This window comes from Orycteropus afer, unplaced genomic scaffold (genome assembly GCF_000298275.1).
Source record: "Orycteropus afer afer isolate SDZICR_OR568_19922 unplaced genomic scaffold, OryAfe1.0 scaffold00140, whole genome shotgun sequence".
NCBI classification, from domain to species: domain Eukaryota; kingdom Metazoa; phylum Chordata; class Mammalia; order Tubulidentata; family Orycteropodidae; genus Orycteropus; species Orycteropus afer.
In genome coordinates, this window is record NW_006921727.1 from 6332370 (window position 1) to 6348245 (window position 15876).

The 15876-nt window shown below is 36.9% G+C and overlaps 1 protein-coding gene across 1 annotated transcript in view; it reads right to left on the reverse strand.

Annotated features, from left to right (window-relative positions):
• The window catches only part of GFRAL (GDNF family receptor alpha like), a gene marked incomplete at its 5' end in the record, with an annotated part of 82325 nt that overhangs the window by 27775 nt on the left and 38674 nt on the right, over positions 1–15876 (reverse strand). The gene's annotated exons all lie outside the window — the stretch shown is intronic.

Here is a 15876-nt window from a genome sequence, read left to right on the forward strand (position 1 = left end):
TCAGTCTCAGAGGGATGGCAAACAAAACATGTTGGTAGTTGGGAAAGCTCAGTCTCCAGCCTTGGTGGTAACTGATGGAAGTAATTCCACCCTAAGCCAAAGCTGGAATGAAAGAAACCGAAAATGAAGAACAGTATCTGTCACAGAAGCACACTTTCAAAATACCATCAAGCACTCACACCGTGCTATGAAGTAGCTTTCATCCTTTATACATTATTTTTCATCTAATTTGAAAAGTAATCTGTTTACTGTGATTTTTACCATAAAGCCCCAAATAAATGCTTTCCAAAGAATAGTGGGTGAGTTGAATACAAATTATACTATGCCAATTTCATAGCTTACTAGGCATCAATGTGATCTTAGAGCATTTTGCAACTTTGAGACGAAGAGAGTATTTGTTGGTGTTTGCAGTGCTTCAAAACAAAGGATTTTCTTGAAACCATAATAAGACCTTAGTATATGATTTGAGAAAATATGATGCTAATGGAGGATTAATTATTGCCATCATCAATGGATTCTTAACAAATTTCTACTCATTGCTCACTTATCTAAGGGACAGTCTAACAACCAAACTTTTTTTTTTTTTTTAAGGCATCCTCCTTTAAGATGATGCCCCAGCATGTAGGTGCCAGGGCAGTAAATATTAAGTGCCCGCATATGGTTTTTTATAGGAATACATCTGATTCTATTATATTGTCACAAGAATACTTGGCTCTTTAAGCCCAGAATACACATGCTCATAATAAATGTTTTTTTATGACTTCACATACACAATCACGATGCACAGAAAGGATAAAGGAAAGACTAGCTTATTTTATGCAGCTTTGGCACTAACTCCATCCCCAATTATAGGCAACAAGGGGATTGTATGAAGCCAATGAAAGCATAAGGGTGGAAAACGGAAAAGATAACACCATACTTTCGCATACTGAAGCCTGTTATTGTTCAAATCGTAACAGTATTGTTTTGTTGTTTTATTTCCTTTCATGATCTTAAATGCTCCTTTGTTCTTTAGTGATTCCAAAATGTGAGTTGTCTCAGTCATCAATGGCAACTCTTTAATCTTGCCTTTTTGGCTCAGAGCAAACAACAAAGGTAGTCGTGGATGATTCATATAACCTTTCATGCTCAGTGGCAGACTTTTTCCCCCTCTCTTAATAACACCTAAGCCTTTAAAGGTAGAGTTGGGAGAAAGTGAAGGTAGGAGACAGCTGTTCTGTTGTTGCTGTTGGGGGTTCATATGTATGTACACTTCAGTATTTCCAGATTATAGCCGTGTGAAGCATTTTCTGCAAAATAAGAAGTCCAGCCAAATTTTACCAGTTTCAGGCCTGCAGACAAAATTTAAACCAGCTGGATTTTATTGGGAACTTTTGTGTGCAAGTAAACCTAGTGGTGAAATGAAAGCCAGTATTTGTCTCCATTAGAACAGGCTGTATCTTTAGGGGCTATTCACCCATATCTCCTCCCTTGGGAGAGTTTTGAATTTTGAAAGATCCTAAGATTAAACATGCCAGATAATTCCTTAGGGTATCTCATTGGAACCTTAGCCAAAGTAGGTGGAGGATGGAACCAGACGTGAGACTTCTTTTAGTCAAATCTTCAGAGAGATGAAAGGAACTTGGGTTTTTCTCTTCAATTTATTCTTAAATTACTCAAATTAAAGTAGATAATAATTTCCTATATACACACACACATACATAAAACAAAAGCCAACACAAAAATACACACTCACTTAAGCACACACACATGCACACATGCATATGATAGTACCTGGTCAAAGTGGCAAATGATGGCCAATTTATTAATTTGTAAATGACAAAAGTCACACTATCATATTTTGAGTGTTCTTTTTCCTTGTTTGAAAACATAGAGAACTTAATAGTTTTTAACACATAAGTAGTGGAGGCAAAAGAAAAAATAAAAACATACCCTATTACTATTGTTTAAGGAGTCTGGCACTCATTATTTTTAAACTATTTAGGATTTGGAAAACAAAGAAAGGAAAGGCAATCCAACACTAGAGGATACTCTTATTCAAAATCTCAATCCAGAACTCTAAAAGAATAAGCATTTTCTAAGGGTTTAGGAAAAAAGAATGATACAATCTTTCCTAAAATTTTAGTATAATCATAGGAAGGATTTAGGCAGATTTTCTGTATTTTGGGCACTGAAAATATCACCCAAGAGATGGCATTATGTAAAGATAATGTGAGGGGCTCAGATACAGTCACATGATCCAAGAATAATTGAAACTCAAACTCCGGTCAAGTCTGATCCAAATCAAAGCAACCCCTCCTTAGGTTTCCGAGGCAGTATCACTCCAGAAGCAGATTGCCCAATCTTCCTTCTGAAGAGTGGTTGGTGGATTTGAACTGCCAGCCTTCTAGTTAGCAGTCAAATGCCTTAGGCACTATGCCACCAGAGCTCCTAAGGATACTTGAGCACATCTAATATTAAAAAAGAAGAGCTCTGGCAGTGTAGTGGTTAAGGCTTTGGCTGCTAACCAAAAGGTTAGCCCACCAGCCACTCCACAGAAGAAAAATGAAGCAATTTACTTCCGTAAAGATTTATAGCCTTGGAAACCCAATGGGGGTCACTATGAGTCAGAATCAACTCAATGGCAGTGAGTTTGGTTGTTGGTTTAATATCAGGGAAGGGTCTCTGGGTGGCACAAACAGTTAAGCACTCAATTACTAACTGAAAGTTTGGTGGTTCAAATTCACCCAGAAGTGCCTTGGAAAAAAGTCCTGGCAATCTACTTCTGAAAGAGCACAGCCATTGAAACTGCTTTGGAGCACAGTCCTACTTGTTTTTGTTCAACTTGTTTTTTTTCTCTGCTTGAAAATGAACCATTCTGTCTGAGCTCATTTCTTTATTGTAAACTTTGCACATTGCAATCAAGAGTAGTCAACTCCTACTATCACTCTTGTTCTTTCAAACCACCTCCTGGTCTTGTTTCCCACTGTTCAGGGGTGGCCCCATAGACTTTGATTTCCTAAATTTCCAGAGAGTGTGTCTAGGAATCCTGAGTGGAGTCCTGTGTACATTTCATGCTTTAGTGATAGGGAAGCACTAAGGAGGGAAGAACAAGGGATGTAGTGTGAAGATGAACACTCTCAGGTTGCACCTGCACAAAGATAGATCAGACATTCTGGTAACTATTTTGATGGTGGTGCTGGCAAGGAAGGGAATTCTGTATTCAGAAGAGGTATAAATTCCAGTGAGGAGACATCACTGCCTATTTCAAGTCAAAAGGGTTATTGTATAATCAATCATCTACCATCCTGGTTGTTAAACTAATACAAAAAATTTATAAGTGAGAAACACGAGGTCTAGGGAGAGAATAACTGATTTCTTCTATACCACTAGACTAGTTAGTGATTTATTTAAGGATAGAATTTCTTCTCTAGGCTGTTATTTGTATTGTAATATATTGCTTCCTGTCAAACACATATAATTCCTGGGAGTTGTAACACTTACAATTAATTCAAAATTATAAATTTCACATTTATGTATATATAGGAGTGTATTGTGGTGGTTAAAATTATAGCTTTGGTTGCCCCAACCTATCTGGTTTAAATTCTAGTTCTATTGCCATCTAATTACTAATGTCTAGGTACCTCAGTTTATTTGGGGATACAATAAAGAACACCTATGTCATACATTGCTTTTGAAAATTAACTAAGACATATACAATGTGTAGAACAATATCTGCAACGTAGTAAGCACTCAGTTAGGTCATAAGAACCTGAATAAACAGAAGTCAAGTAAGCTAAGGTTCAAAGCCAAGGCATAGCTTTACAATGCAAGCATCTATCTTTAGGTATTTCTTAACCCTCTATTGTAAGGGTACTATAACTTACGTAGTTTCAATTTTCTCCTTGTCATGGTTTCACTATTTTGAGTTGAGTTTACAAGCAAACCCATGAAAATTATCTTCACAGTTTGTCAAATGATAAGAGAGATTATTTTCAAAAGTTTGTCCAGGTCCTGATCCTATTAATATTAATGAAATGTATTAAAAAGCTGGCCCCACTTTTCATAAGTTCTCTGAGGCAGGTGACAGGGTGCTTAAAGACCACCAATTCCAGAGAGTCATTGGTTTCCATTCAAGAGTGATCTAAAAAGTGAAGTCAGGTGCACAGATGAACCCTAGTCATAGGATCTACCTCTCTATTCTAAAGACTGGTGTATTCTAGAACAGACCCAAGTACATCATCAGAGAGGTAGTGGAGAATTCCAAGCAGTCTAACTTGGTAACTGAGTCTTACTTGCTTGGCTCTATTCATGGAAGATTAGGCAAATGAGATTTTTCTATCTGCAGAGTTCAAATGCAGATGCCAACTGCCAGAACCAAAATGTCCTCTAAAGTAGTAAACATCAGCATGGTGACATGACTTACTCAAATACACTCAGTTTTCATATCAGATATTCAAAAAATATCCCTCTCTAGCTAACCTTCTTTTTTTTTTTTTTTTTTAAACCTGACCTTTCATTGTTCTTTATCTCTTTCAAAAGCCTAATTTCAGTATGGTTCACACATTACAACACTGCTTTCTGAATGTTGTTGCTTCGTGTGCTGAAACCCAAGTGATGACACCATTCTGGTGTTTTCTGACTCTTATCCATCAGAGCAGTTGTTATCTCAATGAAGGCAGTGAAATTGGAGGTTAATAGGAGTACTTCCAGTGACCTATGCTTACTTTTCCTTGTTTATTACATATAATTTTGGTGCCAATACCTCAGGGATATATTAATAATTTATTTACAATTAATAACAACAGATATCATCACCTTACTATCCTTTAATTAAAACCAGTGTCTCTCTTTCTGTTTAGTCTGGGAGGTTTCATTGTGTGGGGATCAATGGGCGGTGATGAGAGCTTTTGCTTCCTTGACGTGGTAAGCATACTGAAAGCATTTAAGAGTTCTAATACCAGGCATGGTATCACTAGACAACTAATGTTGAAGCTGCTCCTATGGAGGAGATTTATATTGTATTGCAAAAAAGAAAACCAAACTCACTGCCATCAAGTCGGATCCGACTCATAGCGACCCCTTCTTGGGTTTCTGAGGTGGTATCACTACAGAAGTAGATTCCCCAATCTTCCTTCCAAGGAGTGGCTGGTGGGTTTGAAACACTAGCCTTCTGGTTAGCAGTCAAATGACTCTATACCACCAGAAGAGTCAAATAAAGAGAATGCTCTCTGATATGGTTGATTTTCAGGGAAGAATCAAAGAGTGTTTTTAATCCAGTGATTCTCAAGTATGGTCCTTGGACATGTGGTGTCAACATCACCTGGGAAATTGTTAGAGATACAATCATCCAACTTCCTTCTCAGATCTACTGAATTAGAAACTGTAGAGGTGACAACCCCACAATGTGTGTTTTTACAAGCTCTCCAGATTATTCTAATACAGTTAAAGTTTGAGAACCATTGCTTTAGCTACTATCCCAAGAAGAATTTTAGGAAATTATGAAGACACCTGCTCAAATAGTTTTATGGTATTAGAACACCCAGTGCCCATGAAAAACATATTGCTAGATGGACACAATGCATCAGATTAATTAGATTGGTCAGTAGCAGACAAATTGCTACACACACACAAACATATATATTTCATCTATGTCTTTGCTATTGAAGTATGATCCTTGGATCAACATCATCTGGGAGTTTGTTAGAAATATATATTTCATACCCTGTCCCAGATGTACTGAATCAGAATGCAAATTTTTAAACAAATTTCTAGTGATTTTTCTGGACATAAAAGTTTGAGACTAAATGCTCTAGTTTATTAATGACCTTAAGAAAATCGTTAATAACTTCTTATTTAAGAAGTTACTTAACATGGCACCTTATATCTTCCAGAAATGATTTTCAGTCTTCCCACAACTCCCTTGTGACATCACAATAATTGTTAAAAAATTATTGGTTTACATGATTTTCCAAACCCCTCAAAATCTATTGTTGTTGTTGTTGTTGTTATTTGCCGTCGAGTCGGCCCCAACTCATAGCGACCCCTCCTTGGGTTTCCGAGGCAGTATCACTACAGAAGTAGGATTGCCCAACCTTCCTTCTGAGGAGTGGCTGGTGGGTTTGAACCGCCAGCCTTCTGGTTAGCAGTCAAGTGCTTTAGCCACTATGTTACCAGAGCTCCTAGCAAGAGTAATTATTTACTGATTTTTACAGGCCTGATATTCTTTACATGAGTTACTGACTTGCACCTACATTGTGAGATAAGTGTGGGCATTATAATTTCCATTTCATAAAGAAAAAATTGAGGCAAAAAGAGGATGAGTAACTTGCTCATGGCTCCTTATCTTATAAATGATGGAAACACTATTTGAACCCAGACATACTGATGTTATATTGCTTCTTTAAGACAATGCTCTCTCATAAGTTCTTTTGACCCTGATGACTCAATGGTTAAGTGCTCCACTGCTAACTGAAAGGGCTATAGTTCAAATCTACCAATGGTTCTGTGGTAGAAAAGACCTGGTTATCTGTTCCTGAAAAATTTCAGCCTAGGAGACCCTATGGGGCAGTTATACTCTGCCAGATAGGACAGCTATGAGTTGAAATCAGCTCCATGGCACACAACAATGACAACACTCGCAAACATGATATTTGACTACTAGAATCATTGCTTCTCATAGTGGTTTTTAATCAAAATTCAAGAGTGGGGTTAAAAAAGAAAGACATGGGGAGAGAGAAGAGGCCATCTAATATTTTAGAGTTGAAAGCTAATAAAGGTTAAATACTCTGATTTGTCCCTGAGGACCAAACCCAAAGAGAGATTCGGAATTCCATGTCTATAAGTTAAATAGCCTAAAAGTCAAATGTTACAGAATTTACCATGGATTTGAATTCTTACGTTGGATAGTAACTAAACTTATTTTAAAGAAATGGTTTATTTGTTTTTATTTTTCTTTTTATTGCTAACTTAAAACACACATGCCTGTTCACTGAAGAATGCAAAAGAGTTTGCAAATAATTAAAAACAAAATCCTAAAAGAATAATCTCTGAATTCTAAAAGGAAAAACATACACCTTTAACTGAGTGTCTCTGAATTTGATGGACTAGAAATTCACCATGGAGCCACTTTAATCCAGAAAATAGAAAAAAACAGACTGTTTAGAACTTATGACATAAATATGAATACAGAATAGAGAAATTCTGTTGAATGCTCCTTGGAAAACCAAGAGAGTTTTTTAACACCTGGACTGAATTTGAAGGAAACTAGACTTGAATTAGGGTTCTGTGTAGCAACCAAGAAAAAGTCAGTGGTTTTGGCTAGATGAAGTGAGTTATTTAAATCTAAAACTTAATGTAAAACTCTTGGAATACTATCTGATATGAATTGGCTACAAGATAAAGTGGTATGTGTATGTGTATGTGTATGTGTGTGTGTGAGAGAGAGAGAGAGAGAGAATTTCGCGATGAAAATGTCTTTCACAATTGACTTAGTTCTTTATTCTATTCATAGTCTTTAATCTTTCTTTCTCAGACAGCCAGTGATGAGATGACAATAAAAACTTAAACAAAAAATGTGTAAAAGCACATTTGGGCCTGAATTAATCCATTTTCCACAATCTTTATTTTGCTAAAAACATAAGTATAAAGTGATATTCAGTTCAGAAAAAAATATAAAACTACATGTTATGCATGTTCTGTATATATGTGTGTGTGAGAGAGAGAATATATGTATTGAAAGGACTTCCTATAAAACCATTCCCTAATGAAATATTGATTTTAGATTGACATTTTCACTGGGAATAGACAGATGAAATGTTGTTAGGTGAGATGAAATACAGCCAATTAAATTACCTAACCATTAAATGTAGCCAACCTAGATGAATAAAAGCATCTTACTAGCAGTTTATATACAAGATGAGAAATCAAGAGACAGGTAGGAGAAATGCAGGGATACAAAAAAGAAAGCAAACAGTTGAAATAGGTGCTAATCAGAAGGGCTCTTTTCATAAGCTTCTAAAAAGACTATACATATTTTTAGGAGCTTTTATATTAATATTTCATTAAAGTCAGATGGTTCCCCAACTCTATTGGGAACAATCTCTGTCACTCTTATGCTAACAGACAGAGATAACCATATCATAGTTTGTTAGAGCGGATGTATCCATTTAAAAGCAAAAATATGTTACGATCAATTGCTTATTTACAGCCTTGTCACTGCCCAAGGATAAACTGTAAAATAGTTTCCTATACTTAGTCTTTTGGAAAGTAGATCAATACAGCAGAAAAGCATTGGAAAAATGTAAATGGTTTGACAGGTTTTCATTAAAGTGTGCAGTAGCAGCCTGGTCCTTCTTGTTAATTCCTGATTGTCTTTGCTGAAGTATTTGCATTGAAAATTCCAGCTTAAGTGGGAACATAAGGATTGGAGCTTTTAGTAGGGAGGTTATATTGTTAGGATACTTGTAATAAGGGAAAGAAAAGTAACGATATTCAGCAAACAGCGCTGCCATAGCAATATTGCAGACATTGTTCATTGATTCACTCACATTTGTTGAGTAGCTAATGTGTGCCAACAAGGAGCTCTGGCGGCAGAGTGGTTAAAGCATTCAGCTGCTAACTGAAAGGTCGATGACTTGAATCCACCAGCTGCTCCACAGGAGAAAGGTAAGGCAATCTGCTTCTGTAAAGATTTACAGCTCTGGAAACTCCATGAGCTCTGGAAACTCCATGACTCCTAAAGGGTCATTATGATCAAACCTACTCAAGGGAAGTGGTAATGTGTACCAATAGTTGTTTAAGACACTGCGAGAAATCTTGAGAGCTGGATGGTGTTAATCTTACCTTTCTGAGCACAGAAGTTTTTCATTCCCTGAGAGGTGTGAGCAAAGTGAAGATCTGGAACATTTTGCTAATGACTGAGTTTTTCCCACATGTTGGTTAAGCACTGGTTCTCAAACTTGGTTAAAAATCAGAGCCACCTGGGTGATTTTTTTTTTTTTTAATACAAATATCTGAGCTCTAAACTCTACTCACTGAATTAGAATTTCTGAGATAAGGGCCAAATATCTGTATTTTCAACAAATTCTGTAGATATTTCTACAATTAGCATGTTTGAGAACCAAGAATTTATTGTCCATACCTTCAGTAGTTTGCTATTGACATTGTTACCATCAGATTCTTCATTGATAATTGGAAGACGATATCCAATAGGGTTGTGGAACCGATTGGCTTCAGAAACATTAGCATACAAACTTCTAAAAGTGTGTATAATCTTTGAAAAGCATCAGAAAAAGAAACCCAATAGTCTAGTCCCAAAGGCAGAATCAAAAACAATATCCTTTAAAAAAAAAAAATAAGGTGATTAAAATGTATAGACTATCTACTACATAACAGGCACTTTATTTACTTTGGCTCAGTCAAGCTCTTTGGATGGTGTTTAGAGTTTCTGAGAAGCCCTAGTAGGAGAGTTACAGCACTGAACCCTTGGATTCTGGAACAAGGCCATGTCATATACAATGGAAGACAACTTGCCACTTGAAATATAACTCCTGACATGCTACCAGACATTACAGATACATTCCCAGAAGGATGAGTACAATGTATTGAGGCTAACTGTAAATGGATAACTGCCAATTACAAACTCATAAAAATGGCATCCAAGGATGGTGATGCAGGGAAATCCTCCCAATAGGCAGAATAAGGTTAATGCCTTTGGTCTTCACTTTGTGTGGGGAGAGAGTTGGCTAGAATAAAGACTCGTGGGCAATGGTAAATTATTTGGCTGGTTAGACATAGAACTGGAGGAACTAAATTAAAGGGTTTTGTCATGAGACCGTAAGAACTGGATGGTGCCCTGCTACCATTGCTGAACATTTCGATCGAAGATACTATGTAAGAATCCTGGTCAAAGGAGGAAAAAGCAGAAAAAAAATTTAAATTCTTATGGAATCTAGACTATCTGGAACTATAGAGGTTGGATGAACCCTTGAAACTATTTTCCTGAGACAAACTTTAAACCTTAACCCCAAAATATTCCCTGAATTCTTCTTAAACCAAACAATAGTTTAGCTTAGATAGTAAATAATGCCTGCCTTAAGCACTGTGTTATTTTAAGAATTATCTGTATGAGATCAATTTACAACAGTAAATTGAAAGATTAGATAGAAAACTTAGAGAGCAATGAGTTTGTGCTAATGGAGGAGGGAAATTTTGGAAAAGGAGGATGAGTATGGTTGTACAACTTGAAGAAAGTAATCAATGTCACTAATGTGTAAATGTAGAAATTGTTGAATTGGTATATGTTCTGCTGTGCATATTTTCAACAACAAAAGAAATAAATTAATAATTGAAAAAGGATCATGGATAAGGAAATTAGGGAAGAGATATGTGGAAGGACTCTGATAATGGCACAAGGTGAACAGAGCTTTATGTCTCAGATAAATGCCTACTAGAAAATAACCACCATAGATGAGGTCCTTAACAACAGGGTAGACTAGTGATCTATCCAGTGCAGGTCATCCAGGCACTCTATTCAGCCAATCCGTGCTTGTGCAATAGATATGAAGAGATTAATTATGGTGGCAGGGATAAAGGTTATGCATGGGCCCAGCACAAAATCTGTCCTCCCACTTAGGCTGTTCTAGGTCCTGCTGGTGCTGAATGCCTGAACTTCCAGCAGCAGCAAACATACATTGAATCTTCAATTTGGCAGGAGGGTGACAGATTTATTATACCTTTATTATACCTTTACCTTCAAAGAGGCAGTGATGTCTCCTTCCTGGAATTTATACCTATTTTGAATACAAATTTACTTCCTTTGCCAGCACAATCATCAAAATAGTTACCAGGATATCTAATACATCTTTGTGTAGATGCAACCTGAGAATGTTCATCTTAGGTCTCACACTGCATCCCTCACTCATCCCTCTTCTCCAGGGCTTCTTTGCATGAAATGTCCAGGGAAGTCCTCTTGGCATTCATGTACACACTCTCTGGAAGTTCCAGGGAATTAAAGCCCATGGGGCCACCCTTGAGCAGTGGGAAACAGAATCCAGGAGGTAGTTTGAAAGAGCCAAAGTCATAGTATTAGTTGATTACTCTTGACTACATTGTGCAGAGTTTTACATTAAAGATATGAGCTCAGGCAGAAATTGACTTTATCAAGCAGAGACTCAGAGGCATTTAAATAAGGACTTTACAACACTGAAAAAAGCTGACTCCTTTTATATCTCAAATAGTAAGAGATAATAGTGAAAAAAATAGCGAATGATAAAAGTACAGAATTTCTGAATTAAACAAATGGATATAGCTTTGCAGCAAAGATCAGGTTAAGGGTGTAAGTTTTTCACTCAAGTCTATTCCTTAGATTAATATAAAACAAATTATTAAATTGAGAGGGATGAGGGTATGGAACCAAATAAATAAGGCAGACTTGGGAATAAAGCCAAGAGAATTTTTAAAGAGATACTGGCACAAGGAACTGCCTAAAAGTAGAGACCTAACACATTCTTAATGAATTATTGTCAAAAAGCCATCCACCTGTTTGCAGTAAATCTGTGACTGTCAAGCTTTAAAACCACTTTCAAACCCTCAAACTATATTATGAAGATACAGTATTTGTTAATTCTGTGTTCTTCAGGAGAACGTACTCACCAAAATCTACTTCAAATACGGCAGTGGAGGAAACTGGATAAGGCAGAACTTTCCAGAGGGTAAAATGGGCTCCACAGGAGATAATAGATAAGGGAATTAGTGTGAGATGTGTGATTTAGGATGTTGTTGTTGTTGTTGTTATGTGCCGTCGAGTCAAACCTGACTCATAGCGACCCCTCCTTGGGTTTCCGAGGCAGTATTACTACGGAAGTAGGATTGCCCAACCTTCCTTCCGAGGAGTGGCTGGTGGGTTTGAACCGCCAGCCCTCTGGTTAGCAGGCAAGTGTCTTATCCACTATGCTACCAGAGCTCCCGATTTAGGATATAGTCAAGAAAAACCACAGCACCAGAGAGGCTGCACAATGCCAAAACTTCACAATTTCATTACTGGGTGTTATGGTTCTCCCATTATTTACTTTCCTAAATAGGAATTTTCACCGAGATTGTGCTATCCCTCTTCCACAAACTGGAAGATATTACTTAATTTTTCTGTAAGTCTTAAACATTGGCAGGGGTAGGAAAGAAAGAAGGAAAGGTATGAACGTTGAACAGAAAAGAAGAAAACTATGATAACTGAAGAGCAGATAGGATCTATATGGAAAACCAAAATAAAAAAAAAATCAACAACTTGCTAGAATTTATAAGATAATTTTACAGCATTGCTGCATAAAACCATGTATAAAAATTAATCACATCTGCAATCTAACTATAAAGAGTTAGAAAATATCATTTTAAAATGATACAATTTATCATAGCAATTGTAGTGCTTACTAACACCTAGAAATAATTCTAATCAAAGTTGTGCAACAAAGTTATTATTGAGAAATTACTTCTATAGAGACAATGATAAAAGCTGATTAAAAGATATCAGAGAAAATCTACATCCATAGATGAAAAGTCTCCATATCATAAAAGGGCCATTTTCCAGCAGAAGTCTCAAGGCAAGGCTATAGAAGGAGGCTGTTAGGACCCAAAACACCAGGGACAAGGAGTAGGCAGTTGAGAACTCTTGTCCCAGGGAAAGGGACAAGTGGCAGAAGGCTTAAAGCACATGAGCTGTGACCATTGCTCATGTTCCATTGGACATCACTTTTAAAATACAAATTCCAAGATAAAATTATTAAGAATTTCAAGACAGGTTACCGATCATTAAACCCCAAGCTCAAGGTCCTTTTGAGCACAGAGCCCTGTCCAACTGCACTGTCCAACTGTCCAACTGTCCATGAAGTTGGCCCTGCTGACACTCAGGTCCTCCCTCCAGATAATGTAATTTCATAGGTTCAGGATATGGCCCAGACAGCAAGACTATCTGATCTCTCTGATGATTCTCATGTTCGGTTATGATTGAGAACAGAGAGAATATCATATGTTGTATACCAGGAGAAATGTACTAGAATGTTCATGCAACACTCAACAGCAACAACAAAATGGATGGAAAAAAAAAACTAATATTCACCAGAAGTATAATGAATAAGTATGTTTCAAGATATTTTCATGCAGAGTAAAATTACATAGTGGTAAAAAGGAAAGATCGCTAGCTCTACACAATGACATACCTTCATTAACAGATAATAAGCCCAACAAAAAAGAAGGTGATGTGATTATAGAAAGGAGCCCTGGTGGTGCAATGATTAAGAGCTTGACTGCTAAATAAGGGGTCAGCGGTTCAAACCCACTAGTGGCTTATGGGAGAAAACACCTGGAAATCTGCTCTCATAAAGATTACAGCCTAGGAAATCCTATGGGGCAGTTCTATTCTGTTCTATAGGTTCACTATGAGTCAGAATAGACTCCCTGGCACACAATAACAATTATAGAATTTTTAAAAAGGAGGAAAATCAAACAATATTGTGAATTAAAAACATAGTGAAAATAACAAAGAAAGCAAGAAATTAATAAACACGAAATACAAGAGGTTGGTTACTTCTGAGTTAAGCAAGAACCTGATGTGATAGGGAGAGGTACTTAAGAAACTTCAAAATAATCCCAATGATCTTTTTCTTAACCTGGATGATAGACATAATTAGTATTTATACTTCTATTTATATTATAAATTTTATTTGCTAATTATGCTTAATTTAAGAAAACAATTTTAAAAAAAAGAATAGAAATCATCTATGTGAAGAAAGAATGTTAAATATTCAAGAAACAGTTAAAATTGTTTCCCATTACATAATCCAAATAATACATGGTAGAGTCAAAGCCTGAGCCCAAGACAGTGATATACCAGTGTGTGGTTTCTCCAGGTCCCCGCCTTGCCACAAAAGACCATGAATTGAGGATCATTGGAAAAGGTATACATGTTTATGAATTTTCATAAATTCTTACAAATGTCCAGCGTGGGCAATGTTTGTTGTTGTTGTTAGGTGCCGTAGAGTTGTTTCCAACTCATAGAAACCCCATGCACAGCAGAACGAAACACTGCCCGATCACGCGCCAGCTGCATGATCCCTGCTACACTTGAGCCCATCATCACAGCCACCATGTCAATCCATCTTGTTGAAGGCCTCCCCCTCTTTCGTCGACCCTCCACCCTACCAAGCATGACATCTTTCTCCAAGGAATGGTCCCTTCTGACAAAACGACCAAAATAGATGAGACGAAGTCTGGCCATTCTTGCTTCCAAAGAGCATTTCAGGTGCACTTCCTCCAGGACAGGTCTGTTAGTTCTTTTAGCAGTCCATGGTACTTTCAGCATTCTTTGCCAGCACCACAACTCAAAAGTATCAACTCTTCTTTGGTCTTCCTTATTCGTTGTCCAGCTCTCACATGTATATGAGGCGATTGGAAATATCATGGCTTGTGTCAGGCGCACCTTAGTCCTCAAGGAGATATCCTTGCTCCTCAGCACTTGAAACAGTTCCTTTGTGGTTGACCTTCCCAGTGCTACACTTCTTCTAATGTCCTGACTTCTGCTTCCATTGGCATCGATTGTAGAACCAAGCAACATGAATTCTTTGACCACCTCAAACTTCTCTCCATTTATTGTGATGCTGTTCATTGGTCCAGTTATGAGGATTTTTGTTTTTTTTATATTGGGACATAATCCATACTGTAGACTGTATTCTTCAACCTTCATCATTAAGTGCCTCAAGTCATCCTCACTTTCAGCAAGCAAAGTTGTATCATCTACGTATCTCAGGTTGTTAATGATTCTTCCTCCAATCCTGATGCCATATTTTTCTTCATATAGTCCAGCTTCTTGGATTATTGCTCAGCATTTAGATTGAATAAGTGTGGGGAAAGGATACAATCCTGATGCACTCCCTTCTTGATTTTAAACCATGTAGTGTCCCCTTGTTTCATTCAAACAACAGCCTCCTGGTCAAGGTATAGGTTCCTCATGAGTACAATCAAGTGTTTGGGAAATCCCATTCTTCTCAATGTCATCCATAATTTGTCGTGATCCACACAATCAAATGCCTTTGCATAGTCAATAAAACACAAGTAAACGTCTTTCTGGTATTCTTTGCTTTGAGCAAAGATCCATCTGACAGCAGCTATGCTATTCCTTGTTCCACGTCCTCTTCTGAATCCAGCTTGCACCTCTGAAAGTTGTCTGTCAGTATACTGCTGCAAATGTTTTTGAATTATTGCGTGGGCAATAGCAATGTCATTTACTTATACTAAAAGAAGCAGGATATTTTAGACAAAGGCTATAAATAGGTTAGAAAAAGTAGAATATTTCTAACAAATCACTGAAAAAATACTTGCTGCTGTCACTGTGTGCCATTGAGTTGATTTTGACTCGTAGCAATCCTATGTGACACAGCAGAACTGCCCCCATAGGGTTTCTGAGGTTATAATCTTTGTGACCAGATCACCAGATCTTTACTCCTGAGGAGTTGCTGCTGGATTAGAACTGCTGACCTTTCTGTTAGGAGCCAACCTCTTAATCACTGCAAACAAAGGCTACTTGAAAAGAGGCTTAAAGACATTTGAAATAAAAATTCTAATTAAAACAATGAGATTATTTTTCATTGAGAAATTTAGAATCAACATCTTTTACTAGATTTATGTAAATGCAATAAAAATTTTTAAAATTAATATTTATGTAAATTTTGTTTAAAAATATTTGTAAATGCAAAAAATCCTCTAGTCACTCTCACTATCCAAAATCTATTCTACAAAAATGCCAGCAAAAATACAATAATATTTATTGCAGCAATATGTATAGTAACAAACAGTTGCACTCAAACGTTCACTTTAATAAGAGAATAGTTTCTAAAAATTATGGTATAT